The sequence below is a fragment of the Lactuca virosa genome, chromosome 5 (genome assembly GCF_052849685.1).
Source record: "Lactuca virosa cultivar CGN04683 chromosome 5, Lactuca_virosa_CGN04683_v6, whole genome shotgun sequence".
NCBI lineage: Eukaryota > Viridiplantae > Streptophyta > Magnoliopsida > Asterales > Asteraceae > Lactuca > Lactuca virosa.
This window is the reverse complement of record NC_136430.1, coordinates 423,926,079-423,951,460: the sequence shown is the minus strand read 5'-3', so window position 1 is coordinate 423,951,460 and position 25,382 is coordinate 423,926,079.

Here is a 25,382-nt window from a genome sequence, read left to right as displayed (position 1 = left end):
CTTTCTATTATTTGTTTGCTTAGATTAGTTTTCTTTTTTTCTTTATACTTGAAGTGTATCCGATCGATACAAACCTTAAATAGTCCCTAATATCTATTACTCGATTCACTTTCTTTCATCATTGAGTGAGGATCAAGAACCCTAATCCGATTTCTAGGTTGTGAGCTTCGATCAGGCGAGTTTATCATTAAATGCATATAGCAATGTGGAACGTAAGGTTGTCAGACAAATCATTCAACGCAAGGGTGACATATAGTACGTATTTTGTTTTTGCTCACTAAGTTGCATTTTTTATGTGAAATCATCACATCTGAAACTTGTTTTGAAGATGGACACCCTACACTGTTTACCATCAATCTACATCATGGGTGTGAGTTCACAAAGTTTCCAGATATCAACTACATAGATGAAATTGTGATGTATGTTGATATGGTGGATATAGAAGAGTTTTTTGTTTATGAAATGGATGTCATCATGAAAGGGTTAGGAAACTCAGTTCCTCTAGTTATCTACTGTGACAACTGGCAGTTCTGGCTCAATCAAAGTCAACAAGTCAGCAAAAAAATCAAACAAGTCAACGAAGGTCAACTGAGTAGGACCCAAAGCATTATGATTTCGGTTGGTACCATGACCGAAATCACTAAGTGATCTCGGTGGTACCATGACCGAAATCACTTGGTAATCTCGGTGGTGCTAGGCCGAAATCACCATGTGATTTCGGTGGTGCTGCAATGCGATTGGTGGATCTTTTCCCAACGTGATATATTGCACAACTCAATGCAAACGTCACTTCACCCCACCCTCATTTTCCCCCTATATAGCTTCGGCCAAGAGCTCCTCCAACACCCTTCGCATTTCAACATTTTTCTCCACTTTTTCTCTCAAGATCAAGTTCAACCTTCCAAGGATTATTTTTCTAAGTTTGGTTCCTAGAATTTTTGGTAAGTATCCCTTGATTAATCTAGTGATCTACAATCTTTCATGCTAGTATCACCTCATTTACACACATTATCATGTGTTAAAACTCATAGGATAATACCATCTTCAAAGAGTTTTTCAACCACCTTCAAGTATTCTAAGTTTGAAGATCTTCACCATCACCTCTTTAACCAACCACAATCACACTCAAGGTGAGTTCATACCCCTACATTTTTCGAGACTTTCCATGTTTTAGGGGGGGGATACAAGTAAAACACAAGAAAACTTACGTTAAAACCCAATGTCTAAATACGTTTTCTTACTTTTTGCGAAAAAAATGCTAAATACATGAAATAGCTTTACTACCAAACTTGTGAACTTTTACATGCAAAGTTTTGATAAAAACATAAAGCTATGAAAAACAAGGACAAACACGCTATGTTATTCTTATATATATATATATATATATATATATATATATATATATATTTATTTATTTATTTATTTATATTTATATATATATATATATGTATGTATATATATATATATATATATATATATATATATATTGGGTACAAATTTAATTACTATAATTGTAAGGTCCTAAAACGGATATTTACCAATGATCAAGCAATCAAACGATCAACGAAACAAGAATATGAGTAGAAGAAGAAAAGAAATCAAGCTTGCACACGTTTATTTCTGAAAAACGTCTGGTACAACTCGATATACTTGGTTGTGAACTCTGTGGCATCAACAACTAATAATGACCTAGACAGCCTCTATATATAGTGGACTTGGGCCGGAAACTGGGTTTATGGCCGTAAACAGGCTTACGGCCGTAAACTCACTACAGGGCCGTAAACTACCAAATAACCCACTAAACCACAATAAAGACTCAAAAGAACTATTACATTGAAAGCCTAGACCAAACCACTAACTGGACCCTTTAATCTCCCCCTTGGTTTGGTGCTAGCTTGGACTTAGTCTTTATCAACCACCAGCATGTCTGACTTCCCCATAGCTCCGTTCCACATCTTCTTAGCAATAATCTCGGCAACCATAGCTGTGTACTCCTTCGCAGCATGCTCAAAGATATCTTCAGCAACCTTGATCTGATGTAGACTCAGCTGATAAATATCCCATTTTCCAAACTGAAGTAAATCTCTTTTGTCATATAGACGAATGCATCCATTTTCAAGCTTTATGACAGCAGAGGCTGTAGTTTCATCAAACACCCAGTAAAGCATGGACTTTAAAGATCCATCTGGATGATTCTGAAGAATAGGAATCTGCTTTACTTGATCGGTAGCAGGCCACATCACAGATCGAAGAGGTTGACTGGTTTTAGGATCAATTACACTTGGGTATACTTTAATAATCGACTCTGCAGTCTTCATTGAAGGAAAACCCTTAAGCACTTGATCTTCCAAGAAATGCTTGAATTGTGTAGCCTTGGGATTTTGAGAGGGATTCGCAAAAGGAGCCTTTGATAACTCTGAAAGATAAATCATGGGCATATTTATATAATTCTGTGTTGCCACTTTTCCGTCTCACGATCCACATATTTAAAGTGTCGTGAAATCCCCATGAGATGATCCCTGATCTATCACCATATACATCCCTAAAGCGATTCTCTCCAAGATCTGTAACAGTGATGTTAGGCTGATCCCCAGGAGCATTCTGATCAGAGCTCCTTTTGAACAACAACTGTCTCTTCTCATCAGACTTAGCCAGTTTGGCACGTTTCAAAGCCAGAACATTTGGAGCCTGTGCTGGTTCTTTATCAAAACGATCTACAACTCGGGTTGTTCTTACAGGTGGTCGAACTATGGGAGCAGCTTGATTAGGAATATAGATGCTTGGTTCATCGACAGACGACTTAAACTTGTCACCAAATTCTTCTTCCAGCTTCTTCTTTAAGTCATAGTAACTGGCAGTCAACAGACCAAAGTGAGTCTAAAGATCAGTGATCTGCGTAGTCTTCAGAGCTTTGTCTTTTACAAGCTCAACAACTTGAATGGTGAGCTTGGTGTTTTCAGTCTGAAGGTCTGTAACCCGGATATCAAGCTCTATATTTTTCTGATTTAGTACATTGATCTCCTTCTGTAGTCCAAGAATAGTAGGATTCTCTTCTCCAGAGTTGCCTTCCCCAAAAGATATTCCTTTACCACGAGAGGGAGGCGTTGAGAATTGTTCTTCAGCCAAATGCATGGCCAGCCTCACTGAAGCAGCATCATGATCGGGCCTGGGAGGAGAAAATCCTGTGGGGATAGAAGAACCACCAGCTTCATAAGTGGTGCTAGGACCTTCACTGAAAGGTTCTGATGAGACAATTGCAGGAGTGCTTATCGGTGGTGTTGAAAGGCCTTGAAGTACTCCAGAAACAAGAAATCCCTGTCTTGGGTCACATCTTCTTCTTTTCATAGGAGGTTGAGAGGTCTGTGTTGTTGTGCGATCACTCTCAAGCGGATTAGATGTAGGAGAAACAATATCAAGGGGAGGAATCCCTGAAACTGTCACCATAGGAGTTGCTGTTTCAGCCACTTGTTTGGTAGTAGGAGGCGTAGATTCAAGAACGTCTTCAGTTTCCTGTATCTCCGTTGCTGGATGAGCAACATCATTGATCTTGTCAAGCAGTGAGTTGAGATTTTCACTTGACAAGAAATCTTCATTACTTCCAAAATTTAGCGGAATTTCATCCTTATCGAAGCCAGAAAGATCAAGATCTTCGTATAAATTAGTCTCAGTCCCACTCTTTGAAGACCCTTCATTATAATCACTTTGAACTGGAACTGATGTCAGATCATGTTCCTCTGCCACATGAGCATTTGGAGTTACCGGTGTCTCTTCTCTTTCTTCATGATCTGACATTGCGATAACATCATTTTCTGAAATCACCCTCTCTGAAGAAGTAGGCTCAGAGGATACTTTATCTGAAGATCCATGAGACTTGGATGATTCGTTTAGCTCAGCAAATTTTCCAAACTTCACAAGAGGATACAGTCCTTGGAAAACAACATTTCCCCTTCGATTCTGCTTTATGAGCCCAACAGTATGGCGACCTAATGACTTCATATCTAGGGTATCTCCCTCCTTGATCATCTCCGGAAATTGAATATTGATGAACAGTTGGATGAACCTAGGATACATCAAGAAAGTATCCCGGGTTGTTGCGTTGATGTTCACCACGAACTCATCTAAGATAAACTTCGAGAAATTGAAGTCTATTCCGGCAGCAAGAGAAACAAAGGCTCCAGTGTTCGTTAGAGAAATCTCGTCAGCTCCAGACCTTCTCCCAGAAATGCAGCTCACAAATACATAAGCCAAGAATCTCCAGTATGGTGGCAGAAGCTTTTTCACAGTGGGAGGAAAGATGCCTTCGTAACCCATCTTTTTAAGAACCTTCTGGGCATCTTCAATCCCAATCTCAGTAGGAAAGTCAGATCGGTCATCAATCAGCAACGCTTCTCTGATGAATAGTTCAGTAATAGCAATCTTGCAACCTTTCACAACAGCTTCAACAGTAACTGCTCCGTCATCATCTGTCTTCAGTTTGGCAGTCCTCCAGAATTCCCTGATGATATTCTGATAAACCACGGGATTCACAGTAATAGCAGACGCCAAGCATCAATTCCTCAGCCTGTGGATCATCGACCTGAATTCTCCATGAACAGCAGGAGGATCAGCGAGTACGATGGCCAAGTTGTGCATGTCAGCGAACTTCAAATTAGCCATTTGACCTGCACTAAACAAGCGAAGTAAGAAAACAAAAATATTTGAACAATTAATGTTTTAAGTTTTCTTAATTAATCAATTTAATTTTGGCCCTTTAAAAAAAATTGTTTTGACCAAACTGGAGTTTACGGTCAACTAGGGGTTTACGGCCGTAAACCCGTGGCCGTAAGCTCATGGTCGTAAACGGAGTTTACGGCCGTAAGCTCATTGGCCGTAAGCTCTTGAAATCCATTTTTCTTCGATTGAAACCCTAAGATTCGTCGATTTCATGATCAAAACACATATTTACGATCGGAGACTGATTTACGGCCGTAAGCTCATTGGCCGTAAGCTCCGGCCGTAAACGCCGAAAATGGTTTTTCTTCGATTAAAGCCTCAAAATCCGTCGATTTGATGAACAGAATACATTCCCACGGTTGATTTTGCTATACCTTTGAGATGAACCGAACGATTTCACAAAAAACGAAATTTTTTTTTGAGAGGAGAGAGAATGTGAGAGGGTTTACGACCGGAAAGAGGAAAAATGAGGAGTGGAAGGGTTTCCGGCAGTAAGCTCTCCTTTTATACCCTATGCGATTTTACCTGTCTTCCACACAGTATAATGCACATTCCAAATCCCAAATATTTTTCCAAAATAAAACTTTTTGAGGATTTTAAAAATTAAAATTAAAATTAAAAATAACATAAACTAAAAATAAAATAAAAATAAAAATAAAGACAATTTCTAAAATTTAAGAATTTTAAAAAAAAAATTTAATTTTGAGGATTATAAAAATAAAAATAAAATAAAAGTAAAAATTAAAAATAAAACTAAAAATAAAACAAAACTAGATTTATCTTAACAAACACTGAATATAATTTTGTGACACTAGGATCAAAGTTGTTAGACAGCCTTAATCCACTTGTCGGTACCTCTACCTTCATGTCTATGTCTGGTCGATCGCCGGTATTGTGATCCACTTAAACACGAAAAATTTGTGATAACTTTGGACAAGCTAAGAAAGACAAGACATTTTTGATCCTGTATACTTAGATAAATTTCCTAGGGACCATTTAGCTGACGACGACCAGGGATATTGTTGTCCACCTAATTTAAGCAGCGAGATCTACAGACAATCAGTAAGTGTTCAATTTTAATTGTACTAGAACATGTTTCCCGCTTCCGGATATGATCCAGTAATCAAGGACTTCCAGAATACTCCTTACATCGGGTGAGCAGACAGTTATTAAGAGAGAAGATAGATTTAGAATGCATATGTTGTACACCCAGGTCGGATCTCTTCCAATCGCGCAGAGGGTGAAACATATGACTAACTGAAGTTTTAGAGGGATTGAGAAGAAGAATGGTGCATATACTATGTACCAGGTCAGATTGTAAGTCACGCAAAGGAGACAGTATATGGCTAACAGATAGAAAGAATTGCATAGATAGAAGATGCAAAGAGATAGAGTTGCATATGTTATAGTCCAGGTCGGTTCTCTCGATCACGCAGAGGAGGCAACATATGACTAACAGACAGAAAGAAAGAAAATCATTTTCTACAGACCTAACTTATTGAAATTCCCCAGTCACCCCATCAATACCGGAATTAAGGACAAAATCCGCACACCAAGGAAAAGTTAATCCATAATTCTAGATACGAGTTCTTTAAATGTGACCAATAGATTCCCATGTATATCTCCCTGCTCAACCTATCCGAGCGTTGTATTGTCAGGCTAAACGGATCTAACTAGGTCAAGATTTGTCAAGTCTTTGAATTCCTTAAGTTTAACTCTACCTAGTCAAGTCCATTTAGAATCTTTCGTGCCTACCAGCGCATCGAACACAGAGCGTAGACGATTTAATTTGGGTACGTTACGCAGATTCAGATTGCCTGTGATCACTTGATAATATCACTTCCCTTGCCTACAAGCAAAACTATTAGCAACATATATATATATATATATATATATATATATATATATATATTGTTGAATTTTCTGATTTTTTCTAATGTTTTTGGATTTTTCATATTTTCTAAAAAATTAAAACAGAAACAAAATATTTTTGGATTTTTGAAATCTTCAATTTTTGTTTGGTTTTTGTTTATTTCCCCCCTAAATTTGTGCATGGGTGAGAATGAAATCACTAAAATGCGCAAATTTTAAAAAAAACTTAATCCTCAAAACGAATCATTTTCAAAAATCCCACAAGCACATCGAATCGAGCTTTGTTAAAAGGCTTTGTGAACAAATCCGCCACATTATTAGCAGAGGGAACCTGTTCCAGCCGGATGAGCGAGCGCTCATAACAGTCTCTGATAAAATGAATTTTGATATCAATGTGTTTGGTTTTGGAATGCTGGACATGATTTTTAGTAATTTGAATCGCAGCCTCATTATCACAGTAAATGGGGGTTTCTAGATAATTCAAACCGTAATCCAACAACTGATGTTGGATCCAGATAACTTGAGAGCAACAAGCAGATGCAGCAACGTATTCCGCTTCTGCTGTTGAGGTTGAGACGGTATGCTGTTTCTTGCACTGCCATGACACCAGCTTATCTCCAAGGAATTGACACCCTCCTGATGTAGATTTCCTGTCAAGCTCACAGCCTCCATAATTACTGTCAGCAAAAGCATATAAATCAAATTCGGAATTTTTTGGATACCAAAGACCCAATTTTGGGCTGCCTTTGATATACCGAAAAATCCTTTTGACAACAATAAGATGTGAAAGTTTAGGATTAGCCTGGTAACGTGCGCATTGACAAACTGCAAACATGATGTCTGGACGGCTTGCAGTAAGATACATCAACGATCCGATCATCGATCTGTAATGTGTCTGATCTACGGATTCGCCATCAGTATCTGGATTCAACAGGGGACTTTCGGCCATTGGTGTTGATGCAGGTTTTGCGTCTTGAAACCCGAACTTCTCAATAATATCCTCCACATACTTAGCTTGATGGAGCAGGATTCCGGTTGAATTTTGTTTGACCTGAAGCCCCAGAAACATGGTCATTTCCCCTAACGAACTCATATCAAACCTCTTTTTCATCACGCCTTCAAACTCTTTGCATAACTGTGGACTGGTAGACCCGAAGATAATGTCATCAACGTAGATCTGGACTAGAATCTGATCATTACCAACATGCTTGATGAATAAAGTTTGATCGATAGTGCCACGAGAGTATCCATGATCGAGCAAGTCCTTTGTGAGAGTCGCATACCATGCTCGAGGAGCTTGATGTAACCCATACAACGCCTTGTCCAACTTATAGACATGATTAGGAAACTTCGAGTTAACGAACCTAGGGGCTGATCAACGTAGATTTCTTCTTTCACCTTGCCATACAAGAAGGCTGTCTTGACATACATTTGAAAAATCGTGAAGTTCATGTAGGAAGCATATGCAAGGAAGATACGGATAGCCTCCAAGAGAGCCACTGGAGCATAAACATCTATATAATCAAGACCCTCGACTTGTCTAAACCCGCGAACCACCAATCTTGCTTTATTGCGCACTATAACTCCAGAATCATCCTGCTTGTTTCGATAGACCCAGCGTGTGTCAAGAGACTTTTTGCCCTTTGGTAACTCAACCAATTTCCAAACCCCGAGCTTTTCAAATTGATTTAGCTCTTCATGCATAGCGTCTACCCAGCTGGGCTCATTCCAAGCCATTTCAACATTCTTGGGCTCTATTTGAGAGATAAAGCAAGAATAGAGACATGTATTAACATCTCCACTCTGACTTCTGGTTCTAACTCCATCACCGAGCTGACCAATGATGTTGTCGATCAGATGATCGCGTTGAATTCTTGAAGGTATGTCTTGGCTGATATCATTGAGTGAAATGGGAAGAGTGTGAATGTTGAAACCTCCATCATTTGCTGATTGATCCACATTAGATGAATCTGCTACAAACTCATTAGCAATTTCTTCAGGAAAGAGTAGTTCCATAAAAGTTGGAGTGACAGCGGAAGCATCTCTAGACATGAACTCTCTTTCAACCGGAGTAAGAGGTGTAGCATCAGCATCTGGAGTGTCATTTTGAACTGGAGACTCTGAACTACCAAGTCGAATAGGTGACTCCCCCTCAAGTGGTGAAGAGGGTACCGTTGGAGGTCTGTAAACAACTTCTTCGTCTTCATCTTCAGAAACAATCTTCGAACCAGAGGAGGACCCATATGAACCATCTGAAGACACATTAATGGACTTGAAGAGTGATGTGTAATCAAATAACCAATCAGGGCCCACTCGAGCATCCGTTTCATTCTCCTCCAACCAGCGCACGTCAAAGGATTCTACAATCTGTTTCGTCTTCTTATTGTAAACCCTATACGCGGTGCGTGCAGCATATCCTACGAAGTAACAATCATCGGCTTTGGCATTGAACCTTGGGTTGGAATCCAGGTGAAGAAGGGTGCAAGGGCATCCAAATACACGGAAATGACTGACTGAAGGCTTATGACTATATAGAATCTCGTACGGTGTCTTCATCTGAGCTTTGTTGATTAAAACACGATTCTGAACGTAGCAAGCAGTGTTAATCGCCTCAGCCCAAAAGAAAACATGTAACTTGGAGTCACACAGCATCGTCCTTGCGGTGTCTTTCAATGTTCTATTTCTCCTCTCAGCAACACCATTTTGTTGAGGCGTGTGAGCAGAGCTGTATTGACACACAATTCCCTTTTCTGCGCAAAAGTGATCAAGAATTGCATTCTTGAATTCTGTTCCATTATCAGTACGAAGCGCCTTCACTCGGTTGTTGGTTTGGTTCTCAATCATCACAATGAACTTCTTTATCAGATCAGCAACCCCAACTTTTTTGGATAAGAAAAAGACCCACGTAAAATGAAAGAAATTATCGATCACAACCAGACAGTATGAACTTCTGTTGATGCTTAGGACGTTGACCGGAGCAAATAAGTCCATATGTAATAACTGGAGCACCTGACTAATTGAGTTAACTTGTTTTAGCAGGTGTGGTTTTCTATGATGTTTTCCCTGGGCACATGACACACACTTCTCAAAAGTGATAAAGTCTCTGATAGGTAAGCCTCAGACCATCTCATTCTTTGCGAGACGATTCAGGTTCTTAACGTTAGCATGACCGAGTCTTCGGTGCCACAACATTGCGTTCTGTTCTGAGACCTTCGAAAAGAGGCAAGTAATTTGTTCAGGAATGTTGCTATTCATATCAATAATGTAAGCATTCCCATCCCGCTTAGATTTGACAAGAATCCACTCTTCCGGGATGACAATGCCTGGCTTGAGAATCATGCACTCCTTGTTGGTGAAATGGGTAGAATAACCTTTGTCACAGATTTGAGACACACTCAACAAACTATGTTTTAACTCGGGAGCAAAGTTGACATTCTCGAAACTTAGTACTCCATTTGTAACGGTTCCTCTCTGAGTGATCTTGCCACCTTCTCCGCCCACAAAGGAAACATATCCCCCATTAAAAGATTAAATGTTGCTCAATTGGGAGATGTCTCCTGTCATATGCCGGGAGCAGCCGCTGTCGACGTACCAAGGTCTGACGACATTCCTCCGCAACTGTCCCTGCAAAATGAGCGGGATCAATTAGATTTGGGAACCCAGGTCATCACTGTCCTGAGTTGCCTCTTCACTTTGTCTGATTGATCTTTCAAAGCCTTCAATTCTGAATTATCATTTCTAATCTTTTCAGAGGATGCAGATGATTGATTGGAAGTTAATTTGGGCATCCAATGATATTTAGGTTTCCTAACAGTCACAGGTGGTTTTGAAATATGTTTCTTATTAGTTTGCATTGAGCATCCGGAAGTTCTACCAGAAGTGGTTGAAGATCCAGAACTGCTCTTTGACGAGACCGATCTTGGCGGAGCCTTGTTCGGTTTTGGCAAACTGTTTGGGACTTTGTTATGAAAACCTTTTTATTCTTTTGAAAAACCGCCCTTTTTCTACTTTGATCATTCTTCCAATCATCATCCCGAGAGCGAGTTCTTGAGGACTTTCTAGTTAAAGACCTTCCTCTAGATTCGTTCTCTCCTCTTCGTGACATATAATGCACAAAAATCCTATTTTGACAATTCCTAGCTATATGACCACCAATACCACAATTAAAACAAATTTGTTTATTATCATTAGAACTGGTACTGCCTTTCTCAGATTTATTTTCTTTACTGACACCCTTACTTTTCCCACAAGAACATGTGTTAGAAACAGGTTGTGAGATGAGTGAGGGTGCATCAGATGGTGTGACCTGTGGAATTTGTGTGTTTTCATTAGAAGCATCACAAACATCAGGATTATCAAATAATTCATCAAACATTTCAAAGAAATTTAATTCAGCAGGAGCAGAAGCGGAAGTATCACAAAAAACATTGTCATTTTTAACATCAGAAATAGAAGGTTTTTCATTGGAAACAAAAACATCAGGTTCAGACTCAGTTTTATTATCAGAAACAGATCCTTAAACTTCGTGCTTTGACTGATCTAAGGATTGATCTGCAGGGGAAGTAAACGTTAGTATTTTCAACATTAATAAATCCTCCTGAAACAAAACCAGATGGCTTGCCATAAACCATGAATGGTTCGTTGGCAATCTCCTCTTTAGACAAAGGTTGATACTGATATGTATGATTAAAAGGAGGAGGTACATTATCGTATCCTAAACCCTTTTGCTGGTTTCGTTTGAACTGCAAGCAATGGTCAATCATGTTGGCAACTACCTCGCTTGATACATCAAACCTTTTAAAATCTAAATTTGCAGTTTCAAATTGTCTCTTTAATGTATCAAGCTCAGTAATTAACTCATCATTCTGTCTCTTGATATAATCATAATTTTCACATTTTTCACGGTAGTATTGCTGAATTCTCTTAAAGTCCTTTATTCTTGTTTCTAACTGGGCCTTTAGGGGTTTTTGTCCTTTTCTAAGTTGATAGCCCTCATATCTAAGATCCTCTACTTCTCTACGCAATAATGCTATTTCGTCATGAAGAATTTTAACATAATCAGTACATGCCTGAGATCAAGAAGGTAAACTTACCTCGCTTTTCTTGGGCTCGGAAGTAGAAGATACCATCAGTGCAAACTGCAACTCCATCATCTCTTCTTCAGGATCATCTGTAGCATTCTTTAAGGGAGCATCATCATTGATTTGGGCTAGGTGAGCATTTTCAGGTTTTGAAATGTTCAGAGCCTGAATCTGGTCCTCCCAGTCAAATGACTGAGCAACCATAGCAGTCTCACTGTTGGCCACAACACCTCCACGATTGTTTCCCATCGCAACCATCGTCTTATCATTGTTCAACCTTCGATTCGGTTTTGGGCACTCACGAGCAAAATGACCTGGCTCGTGACAGTTGAAACATCGCAGCTTTCCCTTGTTGAACCCTACCCTTTTATCAGCATTCATCCCCCAGTTATTCTTCCCTGTCTTTTTAGCAAACTGCTTCGCCCTGAATACTGCCATAGCAATTTGCCACGTAATATCCATCTCTTCCACATCTTCTGGATGAATCTGGTCCAGATCAGCAAATGACAACTGAGGTGGAAGCTCTCTAGCAACAAAAGCATTATAGTAGTTAACAGGTCCTGTGGCGAGAGCAAGATTTTCATCACTTTCCTTTGTGTTTGAGGAAGAGGCTACAACTGGCACATTGGAGGAGGGAACAGCTTGTGGAGTGACAAATGGCTGGCTTTGAGAATGAGGCATGGATGACGCAGTAGTAAAGGTTTGAATCTGAGGTTGTTGAACAGCAAATGCTTGACCTGAGGAAGAGATGATTGATGAAAGAGCATTGTTAGAGGAAATTCCGAGATTTGCAGTCGAATACGAGCTCACATGGTTAATCTCTCGCTGTTTATCATCAATATCACACGCTTTGATGATCACCATTGTTTCAGCAAGAGTAAGGCGATTCAGATCCTTGGTTTTCTTAATAACAGCTACATTCATGTCCCATGACTTTGGAACAGCATTCAATAGCTTTTTATTTATTTCGGACTTGGTCAAGAAGATCCCAGATATGCTCATCTCAGTGGTGAGAGTTGTGAATCGCTGTAGCTGTGCCTCCAGGGTTTCTCCAGGAATGTAGTTGAACATGTTGAATTTCTGTCGCAACATATCCTGGCGGCTTTCCTTCATGTCTTCATTTCCTTCATACACCTCAATCAAGGCTTCCCACAAAGCTTTAGCTGAAGTATATTCTCTGAAACCTTGAGCTATATCAGGAGATAAGGCCATGGTTAGAGTGGCCAAAGCCCTTTCCTGTTCTTCAACTTTCTCAAATTCTTCATCTGTATAGTTCTCAACTGCTTTGTCAATCACTTGTCCTGCAACCGTCATAGTGATTCGAACAGGACCCTTGATGATGCTTCTCCAAAATTTGAAGTCTTTCATTTTAATATACTTCTCAATCCGATATTTCCATTCAGGAAAACCATCTGCAGACAACAATCTTGGAATACGTGTGGTTGTGCCCATGACAATATCCAATTCATGATGATGTGTTTGACTTTGAGAATCCATTGATGATTAAATACGAAATTAAAACAAAAAGAATGTCAAAAGTGGGTTTCCGGTCAGTGTGTTTACGTCCGTAAACTGAGTTTACGGTCGGATGTTTACGGTTTTTGAAGCTTAGTTTACGGTTATTGAAGATGCTTTGTTTACGGTTCAAGAACACAGTTTACGGTCTTTGAATGTTCTTGAGTTTACGGCCGCAATCTCTTGGCAGTAAAACCCAGAAGTTCTCGAAAACACGATTTTGGAGTAGATTCGATTCCTTTAGCAATGAAAACACCAAACCCAACCTCGAACAGTGAAGAATATAAGTTTAAACGGCCGAAAACTTGATTGAATGATGCTTTGACACCGGTTTCGCTCTGATGCCAATTGTAAGGTCCTAAAACGGATCTTTACCAAAGATCAAGCAATCAAACGATCAACGAAACAAGAATATGAGTAGAAGAAGAAAAGAAATCAAGCTTGCACACGTTTATTACTGAAAAACATCTGGTACAACTCGATATACTTGGTCGTGAAATCTGTGGCATCAACAACTAATAATGACCTAGACAACCTCTCTATATATAGTGGACTTGGGCCGGAAACTGGGTTTACGGCCGTAAACAGGCTTACGGCCATAAACTCACTACAGGGCCATAAACTACCAAATAACCCACTAAACCACAGTAAAGACTCAAAAGAACTATTACATTGAAAGCCTAGACCAAACCACTAATTGGACCCTTCAATAATAAACTATGTAAGTATAGTTTATGAGACTTTATCACCTTTGAAACATCTTGAGCAAGGTGCATAATTATATAAAAATACACATATAATTATTTCATTCCATATTACTTTTATCATGGTAAAATGATAACATTACATACAAGGGTTTTACATGTCAACGAAGCATTTTTATAAACTATAATAAGTGTAGTTTATGGGGCATTTTCACTAGCTTACCCTCTCGGGACAAAGAAATGATTATGTAAATGTATAATTATTTTACATTATGTAACCACTATGGAATGCAATTTTTCACTTACGAAAGGGTTTTCATTACATTAGACGTAAACCGGTTAATATAATTTTGTGAGACATACCTTTACCGTACCTACTAGAGTACATACTAAAGTTCCTGAATTATAACCAGAGTCTCGGTAAGAGAGCGTGACACTTGTGTATAGATCTTTACGAGACTGACAATCCCGCACCTAAACTGTTAGCTACAGTTAGACCGACAGGTCTGGGGTGACAAATGTCATAACATTCCGATGCCTGAAGAACGTCGTGATAGGCCATCTATGTCGTTTAGCACAGTTATAATAACTCACATGGGGTATTAACAATACATTTGGTTTACGGGGCTAACTTACCTTCAATCAGTTTTATATAATGATAAAACTACATTACACTATTGTCTAGTATAGCACTACTTACCATTTTGGTCTTGGGATTAAGACCTACTGTTCATTTTAAATGAAAATATTGGATTTTCTGGAAATCACACTCTATCTACTTACAATAAAAAGGGTAGATTTTTCTCATACAAAACTCTTATGAACTCACTAACTTAATTGTTGACACTTCTTTTCAAAACTGCTTGTATTCTCAGGAAATCAGTAAACAGGTAATCAAAACGGTTTTTGAGGATGGAGCGCTACAACATCACGTCATATATTTTTGTCATATGTATTTGATGTAAAACAAACAATGATTTGAATACAATGTAAAATTATAAATTATCAATATGATGGTTGTATGACTTTGATCATTAATATTCAATTGTTATGATATTGTACATGAAGTCACCCACTCCTAGACGTTTCCGCCGTTCTGGTTTAGGGGTGTGACATCTACTATTATTTTTTGATGTCCAAGGGAGGCATGCATTTTGGACTACATGCCCTAAGAAATGATGATGACGTTTGTAATCTTGCCCAATGTGTGAAGGAGGATAAAACCATAAGGGTTTACAATGAACATGGTATGACAAACTTGCTTATTTACTTTATGGATCCTAAACTTGTAAAAACAGTTACTATTGAGGAATTAGATGAAATTGAGGAACATGAAACCCCCACAACTAATAACCAAGCCATTGATAGGCCACATAGATGAGCATTCCCTGTTTTACATAATGGTATGTTAACTTCACCAAAACAAGTTGGAATTGTAGGAAATGAAGTTATTTTAGCTTTGTCATTATCCCTGAGTATAATACGAAAAGGGGTTGGATCAAGGATAAAGCTTTGTCATCATGTAGTAAGAAATTGGCTATTGATGATGTTGGTGAAGTTAGGCTTGGTGGGGATAAGGATCATGCAACTAATAATTTTGATCTGGGATTTAATGAATATGATGAGGTAGGTAATGACTTTGATATTGGGTTGTACCAAAATATTATACAATATAATTTTGAAGTTGATAATGGAGTTAATGGAGAGAATAAAGTTCATGAAGGAGAAGAATTCAATGAAATAAATGAATTCAATGAAGTTAGTGACAATGTAGATCATGAGGTAAACAAAGTTAATGACAATGTAGATATGAGGGATTATGAAATGGATGTTGGAATTAAAGATATAAGTAAGGTTGATAATGAAAAAGAAAGTGATGAAAGTGAAGATAGTGACTTCTCGGTGGATGAAGAGAACATAATCTCTGATGTAGAAGTAAATATGAACGATCTCGGTGGATGAAGAGAACATAATCTCTGAGTAACAAATCCCAGAGATAATGAGAGTGACGAGGACCCTGAAGATTTGGATGTAATTGATAATGATCAATAGGAGTTAATGGATGAGTATTCTGATATGGAAAGGAAAAGAATAGTTATACTAAAACAATTGGGGAAGGAGATAAAGTGTTCCCAAGGAGAGATACGCAAAAATATAAAAGTAAAAATGAATTAAAAGAAAAGATACAAATGCATGCATTGGAAACTGGATGAATATATTCTTCAATAAAACAACAAAATAAGGTTAAGGGTTGTTTGTAAAGGGACTGTACCCTTTAATGATGGTCAAGTGAGTGAACCTACACCATGTCATTGGGTGATACAAGGTTGTAGGTCAAAAGTTGATGGTAGTTGGTTTATAAAAACATACAATCATGAGTATAGATTGCAAGAACCTAAAATTTAAAGAGATTTGACTTTTAATCAAATACTGACCGAAAGTGGAAAATGGCAATTTATGAGCATTTGGCAAGTTTATGAAGTCGACTTCATGAAAATGGCCAATGATGTGTTATTTTTGCACTAGTTTTAAATTTTTAAATCCTAATTTATCACGTCTAAGCTAATATACACACTAGGCAGTGAACCTAATCGTATAGTAGCATAGTTGTGGTAAGAAAGGGTGTCAAACACTAGAGAACAAAAATTGTTTAGATCAAATAATTCAAATGTTAATTAAATTAATAACAATAAAGTAAAAAGGAAGGGGGTGTTTTTTAAAATAAATTAAACTTGCTTTAACACTCAATTAAACAAACAAAGTAAAGAACTAAACTAAATAAATACATTAATACTTCCACTGGAATTTGAATCCCCCAAGTTTCTTGTTTGATTCATTAGAAGTGCAATAGATTAATGATTTGATTAGCAAATTGTAATATGACTAGTTAACTTGGTTAGATTTCCAAGTACTAATAATTAAAGAAAAACTAACACAAGGATCATGTAACTAGTGACTCTCTAACAAAGTCAAGTTCACCGATTAATATCACTGAACCTTAGGATTTGATCAATCTCTAGTCCTAACAGTTTAATGATCATAAACTAATTAAGATTCAAGTTAATAATTAGATTGGTTCTCTTAACTACACATTACTCAACAATAGGCAATAAAAATCATAACTTTAACATAAAAGATAAATAATCAATTGAACACAAGTATTAACCAAATTGACATAATCCTACTAACGAAATCAAAACATATTAATGAAGGTTCATCTACATCTAATAAAAGTAAAGGTTTTTACACCATAATCAGTACACTAAAGCAAAAAAACATCACCGAAAGAATGCGATACATGATCATCAAGCAAAACCGATGTGAAATCTTGATGCAAATAACGCTTGAATCTTCAAATCCTTGCTCTAATCGGCTCTCTAACTTCAAAATCGACCCTATAGGGTTTCTGGACGTTAAAAGTGAAGTAGAAGTCAGAAATTATCATAGTTCAAGGTTGCACACCGATTAGGGTTGAGAATCTCATCTATTTTATAGTTTTTACTACACCACGACATGGTAAAGGTCTCACCGTGGTGTGGTGATCAGGTTTCCTTATTTCACACGAACATGTAAACTTACGTACGAAGAAAAGCTAGATGTTTTTTTTTCATTTTGCTGAAGGGGCATGATGCATCTTTTGCCGATTTTCGTGCTTTTGTCGTTTTTCGTGCTTTTGTCGTTTTTCGTTCTTTTTCAGCTCCGTTTTCTTTCTTTTGCGTCACAACACCGATTTTAACTGTAATCGAATATTTCAAAGCATATTAAGTTTCATATATCTTAAAATATAACATTTTAGATTAATTTAATAAGACAATCTCCTAAAATATTGATGTAATGTGCAAAATGGAACAAAGATTAATAAGAGTGATACTGTTGATTCTAACAGAATACCCTAGACAATCTCTTCAAAACTACGTTGATTCTACGAATATTGTGGGCTTGGTTTCAAAATCTGGTTTAACACATATAATTTTGTGAGAAAATTGAAAGTTCATAAAACCGATCATCGACCATGAAAATTACATCAACAATAGTTAACTAAGAAGCAAAAATTAAAATAGAACCCTAAAGGTCCATGGGCCAAATACAAACCCAAAACCAAAACCCAAACATTATGGAAAAATAACAAAATTGTTCATAACTCCATTTATAAAGCGATTTATGGACTAAAAAATGGGAAAGTCGCCTCTGAGAACTTACCATTACGTGCTCCTTATTCTAGGCTTCAATTTGACTGGTTATATGCCCAAAACGGAGCTCTATAGCCAAAGTTATGGCCATTTCCATGAACCCCCTTTAGTCACACGATCATGGGCCTCTAGGAACACAAGGGCCCGATCATCCACACTAGGGCCCGCATCAAATATACAGTTAAATAAGGCCATATCAGCCAAGATGAGTTTAAGTCACTTAGATAAAGTTAAATGAGTAAGTTTAAGAGAAGAAATGTATGAGAATATGTATTTAGGTCAAAAGGGTAAAATGGGAAATTTTATGTTTTTGGGCTAAGTTTGTGACTTAATAGATTATGACCTTAAGTTAGTGAATAATGCCTCAATAGAGTTTTAGAGTGTATCCCTACCTTCGCGTATATATAAATATCATAAAAAATGAGTATAAGATGAAGGATATATGAAGGTCAAAAGTTGGGATAAAAATTGTCCCAAGATGGAATGGAATTAGCCATGAAGGATGATGATCTACAAACACCATGATGTGACAAGGTTCTTGTCACAGCATGGTAAGGGTAAATGGTGATTCAGACGAAGCCCTTTGTCGCAAGTCGTAGGCAACATACTATGCACCATGGTATGGTGGCCAAAGTATGTTTCTATGGAGGAATGGTCACCACAGATTGATGAAGAGATGACCACATGGTCATTTAAGCCACCATGGCATGGTAAAGCCTTCACCACGACATGGTGTCAAAACTGGTTAATAGTCGAGTTAGGCTAATTCTCTTTAGAACACCCCCAAAACCTTAGAGAAAGATGCTTTGGAGATTTGGATCTAGAGGAAGGATCAAAGGGAGATCATGGGTGTTTATGGATTGGATTGAACATCAAGAACTCATGTGGTAATCGTCTTCTCTATTTTCAAGCTAATTAGGGCTTAATGGTGTTTTTGATGATTTGAGTTAGTTATGTAAGATTCTTCTAACATAGTTTGTTATTAATTTTTAATCAAGTGTTTAGAAGCCTTGAACAACCTATGTATATGATATCCATGGTGAAATACATATATGTGATGTTTGCGTTTGAAACCCTAACTAGTGGTAATGCGAATTGAAGCAAAAGATTAGATTATAATGAATTAGGTAGTATGAAATTCTTAATTCATTGCTTTGGTTGGATTTAGTTGGAGAAAATGAGAAGATAGAATATTGATCCATTAAGTAGTCATTTTGGCAAAGAGAGTCATTAAGCTCTTAATATGCTAAGACATGCTCTAAAGGACTTTACATGTTGTATAAATAGGCCTTGAGCAAAGAAGTGTTGGATCTATATGCTCAAGAATCATTATTCAATGATGTTGCTAATAACATATGATCCTATACGGTAACACCTTAGTCAAGTTGGTACTTATTGATTATTTATTAAGTATTTGATTATTAATAAATAAATTTAACTCTTGTATTTAATAAGAGAAAATTATTGTTTTATGAAAATAATAATAAAAGAAATAAGAAACTAGTTGTTATATCATATGGTATGATTAATAAGTCATGTACAAATGTTTTGCACACTTTGTTTAATCATGGACTTACTAGTTAGTTAGGTTTATTAGTTAAAGAAACTATCAAGACAATTTTGTCTCCTTTTTCTCTTCATGGCTGAACCCATCTAGAGACATGGGAGGTTACTTGTCAACCTCCCTTCTCTTTTCCCCCATGCTCCTTTCGCTTTATAATAATTTATAGTTTAATATAGGGTTCGACCTAACTTTCATGGGAATACATAAGAGAGTCTTATGCATGAAAGAAAGTAGTTTTTTGGTCTCTTGAACTCTCTCAAAAATTCATAGCTTTTTCTTCACCTCTCACTCCTTCTCTTTTGAACTTAGTTGTTGTGGTTTGGTGCTTCCTTTTGTTTATCCTTTAGTGCTTATTTTGTTAAGCACTTAAAGGCTTAAGAAACTCAATATACAATAAGTGAACTATAATTCCAAAGTGCCTTACTCTTGGTGGTGGATACTTCTAGAGAAGAACATACTCTTTGATCTTTCCATCTTCACCAACATCCCTATTCCAAGTGGGTGGGTTCAAAGGCTCTAAAGGTTGTCTTTCTAAAACACTCTATGTTTGTGTTTATATCATTATAAAATATGTAAAAGTATCCTTGATGATTTTGTTTTAAAATGCTCTAAACTAAACTAGTAAATTTTAAATGCTCCTGTTGCCGGTTTTTGTGAAAAACTCTCTATTTTATGTATTAAAACTCATTAGTGGTATCAGAGCCATCTTTTATATGTGAGAATGATTTTTTATGTTTGATAATATTTAGTTTTTGGAAAACAATCATGTATTTCTTTTGGCTAAGAAATGTCCATATTTGGTTTCTTTGGCCACTTGTAGTTTAAAATTGTTTACTTTTATATAACCATTTTCCATGCATTTTGATTATATAAAAGTTGCCTTCGAAAAAGCAAAGAGTTGTTTGTTAATATGCTAATGTTGTGTATAAACAAGCCATTAGGACATCTGTTGTTGTTATTTATTTATTCATATGATGATGTAATAGATAAATATGTATTATTTTATTTGTTCATTTTTATGTGTAAGAAATTAGTTTAGACGAGTTTGTTTTTTTTAATGTAACAAGATGGAGAAAAGAATACATTATCAAGACATGGAGCATTTGTGTAACTACCTAATTTAAAAAAAAAAACAAAACAAAATATAGCCAATAATTAGACATTTTAAGTTTTCCAAACATCATTCAGAGTTCATAAAACAATAATCTAAAAATTTAGCGGAAGTAATAAATATATCAGATTAACAAACATCATAATAATAAATTAAAAATATTTAAAAGAATGTCGTATGCAGTTACACCGACCTCTTTCCCTTGACAATACTTGAAAATCCTAAAAAATGTTAAATATGATAGGTTTTATTGGTTATAACAAAACACGTGAACCGGAAAATCTTAAATCTTAAGTGTACATGCAACCTATAAAGGATCTATGTTTTCTGTAACTGATAGCAATAAACTATGAACATCAAGAACCTTAGCAAACCGTAGGTATTTTCGAAAATAAAAGAAAGCTAGGGTTTACATACCTTTTGATTATTCACACCAAAATTCCTTTCTTGAACACCTTGGAAAGCAAGCACCAAAAGCTTTGTGCATCTAATGGTTTGTACCCAAACCCTAGTAACAAGAAGAAAGGAGGAAAGAGGTTGAGCGCTTGAAGAATTTCGGCTATCCTTCTAATATTATGGTGGATGAAAATAGGGAGCCTAAGGGCCCTATTTATAGTTCATACAAGGAACCCTGAAAACCCTAATCTTGAATAAAATAATAATATTTCAAAATTCAAGATTTAATCTAGTATCCTTATCGTTAGGAGGCTTCTAGAAACCCTAGTGGGCTCTTCCAAAACCATCCATCTATGGAAGGTTCTGGAATCCTTTCTTTGTTCAAATTTTGAACAATTACAACTTAAGTCTTTGCACATTTAATTAATCTAATTAATCCCAAAATTAATTCCAATTAATTTTTGATTAATTATTAATTAAATAATACTATTTCTAATTAATATAATAACCTCATAATATATATTAACAAACCATTTATTTCCATTTATTAATCATATAATAAATTAATAAATCAACCTCTCTCTCCAAAGTCATTCTATACAATTACTAGTTTTGAGGGCAACCCAAAAAGGACTTTGCTTCCATTTGCAACTTTATACCAGTTTTGGTTATCAACTTAGACACCTTAATCCAATAGTCTCTCACTTAGATAAGTCTATAACTAAATTTTCAAGTATAACCAAACATCAAAGAGTGCTTTCCAAAACCACTGTCGAACTCTAATCCAATCACACATTGAACCTAAGATAAGTGATCAAATATTCTTTCATTCTTCAAGATATCCTATGGACATGAGACATGGATTATAATCAATCTCACTGTCCAAAATTATGTTTCCTAATTTCCCGGTTTGTGATGACGTCATTAGACTACTAATTGAACACATTAATTTAGTCTTGGATGGTCCTAATACTAAATGTCAACACTAAATCACCGAGGGGACCAAAGATATCGCTTTTCTCGTTAGGGAAAAAAGGAATGAATAAACTTTAACTATATAATTGTATCCTTTACTCATCAAATCATACATGCCACTATGTTTTATAACATCATGTTACTGATGCCTTTACGTAATACCAATGCACAACTGACTCGCAAATTACAACTTTATATATCTCTGTTTGAAGACTAAAAGATATTATTGTCTTAGAATTACTCGTGATTGAATCAATGAAGTAATCACCAAGCGTGGGTTTATTCATTACTCAAAATATCCATTTCTAAGTACTCATGAATATTGCAGCAATCCCCATGCAATGTTCAATCTCCATGGACAATCTACAATCAGTTCATGATAGTCTTAAATCACTACTTACTTTCAAAAGTATGAGTGACTGTGGAACTTTGAATAATCAAATCATTCAGGAAGTAAAACATACAAAGTGAAACAAAAGAAAAAATAATTGAAGAAGGCAATACACATACTCATAAATAATTCTCTAGTATTTAATCACCAAAATCAATTACATTTATTTTGTTACAACATTTCAAATAATCAGCTAACTACTAAAACTAACATCATTTCTTAAGCCAATGCTCCTATCATGTTGGTTGTGCTTAACCCTGCTCAGAGCCTTCGTGAAAGGTTTTACGTGATTTCCTTCTGATGACACTCGCTTCAACAGGATATGACCTTCTTCAACCCTATGTCTAATATAATGATACCTTTTTGTGAATATGCTTGGATCTACCATGATTCTTTGGTTTTTTCGTCCAAGCAACCACACCTTCATATGACAAAAGTTATATTGACTCTTGAATGGTCAGGACTACACCAAGATCTGCGATGAAGTTCTTCAACCAAGTAGTCTCCTTTGATGCCTCATTAGCTGCGATGTACTCTGATTTACAAGTAGAATCAGTCACCGTTGACTACTTGGAACTTTTCAAAGCCATTGCTCCACCATTCAACAAGAATACCCAGCCATACTAAGAATAAAAGTTGTCTCGATCAGTTTGAAAGTTGGCATTTCTATATCCACTAATTCTCAACGTATCAGTGCAGCTAAGAACTAGAATCATATCCTTTGTTCTCTGTAAATACTTGAGAGCGTTCTTCACTGCTGTCCAATGGCTATGCCTGGATTACCATGAAATCAACTAGCCATGCTCAAACCATCAGACACATCAGGGCGAGTACATGTCATAACTGATGGGTTTGAGCCATAAGAACTTTCCTATGTGCACATGCAAACCATAATGCTTGGATCTAGGTTTCTCTATTTGTACATGCATTCATCCAAGACTTTCAAACCCTAGATCTATTGATTATAATTCGAAATTAATGTGACAAATCAGATCTAGATGATTACCTCTTGTTGCTTTCTTGAATCTTCTTGTTCTTGGAGCTTAGAGTCACAATTATCACTCCTCTAATGGCTTACAAACACCAACTAGCAAGAGGATGATTTGGAGAGAGGAGAGAGGTATAGAAATCGGCCCTAGGGTTCCAAGGAATCAAGTGTAGGCCAATTTCCACAACCTAAGGGATCTATTTATACTATGAGCTTCTAGGGTTTCAGCCAAAACCCTAATGGACAACTTAATCACCAAGCAGCCCATGGAACCTTCTGGAGTAAGGCCTTGTACGAAATCTTGATGGGATCCTTCCCACAATTTCGTCCACCCCTTATCCATGAGGGTTTCCTAGCCCAAAATACAACTATCACACATTTGACAGTTTAAGCCCCTTTATTCAATTAATCTCTTTTAGTCATCAAATTAATTCCTAATTAATCTATGACTAATATTAATTAAATAATATAATTATTCCTTTAATATATTATTCTCATAATATATTAATATAATAATATCTTCTCTCTCTTCATAAATCACCCTGTCAAGTTGCTATGGTGAAGGCAACCCAAAAGGACCATACACAACCGGGTCAAGTACTTACCAAATATAGTTACGGGCTTAGACACTAATCCAACAGTCTCCCACTTGGATAAGTCTAGTAACTACAAATGCAAGCCTAATCCGATTAGCAATCGTAGCTCTCAAAGACGCTGTCAAACTCTGATCTTATCAGTAACCTGTCCTTTAGATAAGGGATCGTATGATCCTCTGTTCTAGATATCATGTGGACAATCACATGGAACATAGTCATACTTATTGTCCATCAGTTAGTTTCTCGATCGCAGATTCATTTGACATCGAACTTAATTGAACACATCAATTCAGTCCTGACCGGGCCCGACACATAAGTCAAATCAAATCATCGAGGGGCCCTGATATCGCTTTTACCCTCTTAGGATAAAAGGAACATATAAACTTCGACTTATATGCATTTACTATCCACTAATAAAATCATACACAACAATGCATTTTATAACATCAAGTTACTGATGCATTTACGCATTATCAATGCATAACCAATTAGCAAACAATAAACCATATATCTAGGTTTTAAGACCATATGATATTACCGTCTTGCGATCACTCGTGATGAATTCCATGAAGCGATTCCAGCAAGCGTGGGTTTATTCCAATGCTCAAATCAAGTTCATAAGCACTCATGAACGTTGTAGCAAACCTTTGCTATGTCTAATACATTTTAGACATTCTACACACCAATTCATGACAGTCTTCATTCATATCTACTTCTAACATATGAACGACTGTGAACCGTTCGAATAATTCGATTATTATCAAATAATTCAATTATTCAGGAAGTCAAAACATGCAAAATGAAACAATAGGTAAATGATTAACATAAGACAGTAACATTACTAATAAATAATACTCTTTTATTTAATCATCGAATGTTAATTACAATTTATCTATTACACGTTTCTAAACTATCTAATCTAAACTAATATCGTCCTTCAGCCCAATGCTCCTAGCGCTTAACCCTGCTCAGTCCCTTCGTAAGCGGATCTGTTGGGTTATCCTCCGACGATACCCTCTTTACTACGAGGAGTCCTTCTTCCACCCGATGTCGAATAACGTGATATTTTCTGTCGATATGTCGAGATCTACCGTGATCTCTTGGTTCCTTGGTCAAGGCAACTGCTCCTTCATTATCACAGAAAATCTCCATGGGCTCCTTTATGGCTGGCACAACTCCAAGATCTCCAATGAAGTTCTTCAACCATATTGCCTCCTTTGACGCTTCGCTCGCCGCAATGTACTCTGATTCGCACGTTGAATCAACTACGGTTTCTTGTTTGGAAC